The sequence below is a fragment of the Otolemur garnettii genome, unplaced genomic scaffold, assembly GCF_000181295.1.
Source record: "Otolemur garnettii isolate 467f Iridium unplaced genomic scaffold, OtoGar3 scaffold00038, whole genome shotgun sequence".
Classification (NCBI taxonomy): Eukaryota; Metazoa; Chordata; class Mammalia; order Primates; family Galagidae; genus Otolemur; species Otolemur garnettii.
In genome coordinates this window covers 6,213,309-6,219,098 of record NW_003852433.1, presented here as the reverse complement: position 1 = coordinate 6,219,098, position 5,790 = coordinate 6,213,309, and positions in this window count along the sequence as shown.

The following is a 5,790-nucleotide window of genomic DNA, read 5'->3' as shown; positions in this document are numbered from 1 at the left end:
AGTGGCCTCCTTGAGATTGAAGGGCTCCCAGCCCCAGGGCGCAGCCTGTGAAGACAGAGTTCTAAGAGGAGGCTGAGTCTGGGAGGTGCTGGCTGCAGCCTGGGAAAGAGGGTTGGGGGAAGGGGAGAGACCTGGGGAGGTGTGGGGAGACAGCCACCAGGTGTTTCTGTCCCTTGCCCCTGAACTTTTAGAACAAATGCTATACACAGGAAGGTGTATTTGAGGTACTTTGTTGGGGTGCTGGTGGCTGCAGGTAGGATTGTCCCTTGTGATCTAGCGAAGACAGGTTGATGGTTCAGGGAAAACAGTTCTCCTCCCCTCAAAGGGGAGGATCAGAAAAATCAGAGGAGCTTAGGACGTAAAGACATCTGAGAGGTTCTCCAGGGGTCTGTCACACTGGCTTTCTAGGGGCTGTCCCCTATGCCCTGAGGGCTTCCAGAGCACTTCAGCTGAAGGGTGCTGTGTGACTGGCTGGTTCTCCATCTCAGTTGGAAGAGGCTATCCCCCCACACCTTGCTCTCCCCAAGTGAGGGATTTAATTCCAGCTTTGGTGATGCTGGGTCCCAGAAGTAGCCACCAGGGGGCGCCCGCCGCCAGTTCTTGGCGCTGCTGGAAGCCGGGTGTGTCCTCCATCCAGACTTGAGGATGAAGGAGAGGGAATTCTTCAGCCGGGAAGCAACCCCAAACCCAGAGGTGAGCCAGTAAATATTTAACAACTGGCTCCCAATTAAAACAGCCCTGAATTATAGTGTTCGCCAATTTCCTCAGTGTCAATACTCCCATGGGCGATTTTGAGCTACCAAACTGTTACATAGTGGGAGATACAACAGATGTCAATATAAGCTCAAGAGCACAGGAGGGAGAAGAATGTAGAAGAATAACCAGGGGGTGGGAGTTTGGAGTATTGATGACCTTGGGTTTTAATATCGTATATCATCATTTATTAAACAACTGAAACAAATTCTGAAACGTGCTGATTGGCGCTCACGGTGGGTCCCAGGGAGCCCTTCCTCCATCCTGGCCTCCCACGCCCTTGAATGCCACCATCCTGAATTGCCCCACTCATCCCTCCAGCAAACACATCCTGAACATACAGTGTCGCTGTGAATCCCCTCAGTCTTCCAAGGAGGGACTAGCATTCTCTCCATTTTACAGAAGAGGAAACTGAGGTTCAGAGAGGTGAAGTTACCTGCCCTAGATCACTCTTGGGGATCCAGGATTGGACCTTGGCCTGCAAGCCATGTTTTCACCACTATGTCACACTGTCTTTGAGCTCTCAGTGGGATTTTGGGGGAATCCCATGCCCCCAAATCTCACCCCTGCTGACCTGCCCTGGTGCCTGGAAGTCCCTCATTAGTCACCCTTCGTGGCTCCTGACTGCTGAGGGAAGGCTCTATTCCCTGGAAAGGTGACTGAGCAGAGCCCAGCCCCCTCCTTGCAGAGAGCAGGACACAACAAAGCCAGGGCCAAGGACAAAGAGAGAAGGCTGGGAGCACAGAGCTGGGATTTATTGAGCACTTGCTCCATGCTTGGCACCTTGCCAAACACTTTACCCTCATTGTCTCATTTAGGCCTTGCATGCCCCCATGTCGTGGGTGTAATGCCTGTCCCATTTTCCTGTTGGAGAAACTGAGACTCAGAAAGCAGAACCACTTGCTCTGGCAGGTTTCACTGCTAGGAAACCACACACTGCTGATTTTAGCTCTGCTGCGGGGAAGGAAGGAGAGCAGACAGGAAATGGGGGGCCCAGGGATGGCAGGCCAAGTTTGCTCCAGGTCCCCAGTCTCTTCTAGGCTGGGGTTGTCACCATCCAGCAGCTGATCTGAGCAGGAGCTCCCCAGATTCTTCTCCCAGATCCCCCCCCATCCCCCGTCTGCAATCCAATCAAGTGACAGATTGTTAGGGAGTGACCAGGCTCTGTGCTAAGCCTGGGGATGCCACATGAGTGGGACAGGCCTAGCAATGGTCTTTGGGACTCACGGTGGAGAGAGAGAAGGGAGCGATTAATCAAATGATCCCCCAGGAGGTCAGACTGTGGCTGGGCTCAGAGCTCAGAGGAGAGGTGCTGGAGGCTGGGGGTATGTGCACTGGGGCCAGACCTGGGCCAGGAACGTGGTGCTTGACACTTGAAGGATGCAGAGTTTTGACTCGGGAGGGTGAGAATGGGGAGAAGGCCGTTCCAGGCATCAGGAGCAGCAGGAGGCACCGGAGCATGCACTGGGGGAATGGATGGGAGGGTAGCTGGAAGGAGCCAGAGCAATGGCAGGAAGGTGGGGAAGGCTGCGTGAGGATGATGGGCACCTGCACCACAGCAGGGTGCAGAGAAGGTGTGGAACTGAGAGACACGTGGGGGGAAGAAGGACTGGTGAGAGTTGGTGATGGATTGGGGTGACAGAGAGGGATGTTGAAATCTTCGCTTTCTGACTTGGGCAGCAGTCCCAGTGGGGGCACCACTGGGCAGCCAGGGAAGCTGTGGAGGGAGGAGGCTGGGGTGAGTGGAGTCCTAGGTTGGGGTTGAGCCATGTTGAGTCTTGAGGGTGTGGTCAAACTCAAGGCGCAGGTGCCGGGAAGCCAGCTTGCAGAAGATCTCAGAAGATCCCTAGTGATCAGGGAAATGCAAATCACAACCACATGACAGGCCACTTTGCACTGCCTTTAGGGCTAAAATTAGACAGCCTGGCAATGCCTACTGCTGGTGAGGATGTGGAGAAGCTAGAACAATCACACACTGCCAGTGGCAACGCAAATGGTACAGCCACTGTGGAAACCACTAGGGCAGTTTCTTACAAAGTTAGACCAGTATTCACCATACAGTCCAGAAACCCCAGGAGAATGAAAACATATGATCATGCAAAGCCTTGTATACAATGTGCACAGCAGCTTAATCGTGAGGGTCTAGAAACTAGGAACACTCGGGAATCCATCCATTGGTGAATGGATTCATGCGCTGTGGTCCATCCACACCGTGAAATGCTGCCCAGAGGAAAGCGCAAAGTACTGACACGCACACCAGCACCAAGAGTAACGCCTCTTGCAAACGTTATGCCCAGTGAGAAAGACATGCAAGGCTATGTGCTATACTGTGTGATTCCTGTGATAAGTTCTGGAAATTGCAAAACTAACCTATGGTGATAGAAATCAGATCAGTGGTTACCGCTGGGGGCAGGGAATGATTAGGGAGGTCTCACAGGAGACTTCTGTCCTGATGGGAACATGCTTTATCTTGGTCTGCATGGTGGGAACATGGGTCCCCACGTTTGCCAAGACTCACCGAATTGCACTTTTATGACTGGTATGTTTTACTGTGTGTAAAATGTACCTTAGGAAGCAAGCAAATTCATGAGGCTGTGCCAGCCCACAGGCCTGCCAAGGTATGTATGAGGACAGAGGAACCTGGGCTTGCTTTCTGGACCTCCCATAGCAGCCCCTCCCCAGCACTGGCTATTGGGGAGGCCCAAGGAAGCTGCAGCTGGGGATGCCCTAACAGTGTCCTATGTGGGTCTAATCCTCCTTAACTGTCTGTGGCTGCTCTTCTGCTCAAAGACTATCAATGGTTCCCTAGTGCCCAAGTCCAGAAGTTTCCAGCTTCTTCACTTGCTTCCCGTTAGCCTATATGCCTGCCTCTTTGGACAGACTGACCCCCTCACTTCTCATCCATGCCCGATTCTTCCTGTCCTCTCTGCCTTTGCTCCCCAGTCTTTAAGGCTTAGCTCCCTCAGGCCTTGCAGATCTTTTTGGACTCACCAAGCCTCTGGGCTACTCCTTTGCTGGTCCTCCCTTTGTCTACTTCCTGAGAGGTGGTATTTCACCCTGTCCTTGCCCCAGGCCTGGGCACAGAGACCTACAAATTGGTCTGGGTTATTCCTTTTCTACTTGGAGCTTGATCTCTCCATCTGTAAATTGGTACCTCTGTGTCGCTCATGTCTCCAGAGGGCCACTGTTTGTCTGTCATTCACACTCAGATGGGAGTCATATAAGGCAGAGACTGGTAGATGTTTCATTCCCCCAAAAGACTCAAGAGGGAGATGGAAGTCAGTCTGATGCCTAGTTCTGTCTTTGCTGTGTGCCTCTGAGTTTCACCAGTAACACAGGGTGGCCACAGGGCCCAGCAACCTGTACACAGTTACCCTTGGCAATCGCGGTAGCAGCCAGAGGGGATGCTTGCGCCTGTGTGCCAGTCATGGGCCTACTCTGTGCTAAAGTCTTTGTTTGCATTATCTCCCTTAGTCCTCACCTGTGAGGAAGGTCCTAATTTTAACCCCACTAGACAAATGAGCACACTGAGGCTCAGAGAGGTTCAGTGACTTTGCTTAAGGTCACACAGCTTGAACATCACAGACCATTGAGAACTCTCAAGACTTTCTGGGGCCACCAACCACCCAAGGTTGGCTCCTTAAGGAGGTGTTAGGAATTTCCCAGATCTTCAAGTCTCTAGATCACTCAGGTCCTAGGCTGACTTTCTGTCAGCTGCTGAACACCTCCCTGGAGGCCCCTCTGTGCTCAGCTTGAGGGTGGGAGGTGCTGGGAGGCAGTCGCTGGGCGCTGCTCATCCTGATGCTTTGGGAGCAGAGGGGCCACCGAATCCCATCAGCCCTGAACTCAACTCTGTGAGACTTTGATCACGTCACAACACTCTCAGGCCTTGGTGTGCCTTTCTGCAAAATGAGAGTATCTCTATTGGCTTTCCACTGGAAAGATAACTCCATAGGGCTGGAAGCTGACCGGGAGGGAGTGGACTGTGTCGCCAGGATGGGGTGTGACCCTAGAGAGGGTGCTCACCAGGCACAAAGAGACAGCAGCTTGGGAGAGAGGGAAAGCCTGAAAGGGCCCTGCGAACATCTGCCCAGATGTGGAACCTACAGCCACCGGGAAGGGTAGGATTCCCCCAAAGAGGGCATGGACTGTTTCCGATATGGTGCCCCTTTATAACCGCAAAGATGCTCTCAGACCCCACGTCATGGGGCATCTGCACATCTACTGGGGGAGAAAACATGGCAAATGGCTCCTGTGTGGGTAGCTCTTTCCAGTGCATTTCACAGTGTATAGTTCAGCCTCATTCAGAGATGGTTAACAAAGGATCAAACCTCTGTGTCTGAAGTGTCATGTAAATTGGAGTCCAAACTCAGTTGGCTTTGAGGACTTTGTACTCATGTGCCCCAGGGAGAGAGGTGGGTAGAGACCTGACTGCTGAGCTTTTAGGAGAGCAGCTCTTTCAGCCTCTGACCCATGCACTGTCCCACACACCGCGTGTGCTTGTGAGACAGAACTTTGATTCATTTTTGTCCCCAGCCTCTAAGAGTCATCCTCGCACAGAGTAGGTAACTCAGAAACATTGGTGAAATATTCTAACAACTGGGACTGAGACAAGCTCAGCCGTATGACCAATAGAATGTTATTCAGCAATTGAAAATGATGTTTTTGAGCCAAGTGCGGTGGCTCACACCTGCTCCTAGCACTCTGGAAGGCCACAGTGCGGGGACTGCTTGAGCTCAGGAGTTCAAGACCAGATTGAGCAAGAGTGAAACCCGTCTCTACTGAAAATAGAAAAGTTACCCAGGCATGGTGGCAGGCGTCTATAGTTCCAGCTACTTGGGAAGCTGAGACAGGAGGATCACTCAAACCCAGGAGTTTGAGTTTGCTGTGAGCTAGGCTGACGGCCTGGCACTCTAACCTGAGCGACAGAGTGAGACTCTGTCTCCAGAAAAAGAAAAGAAAATACAAGAATAGTAAAGAAAAGAAAAGGATAGTTTTGAAGGCTAACATGGAAAAACACCCATAAGGGGGTGGGTG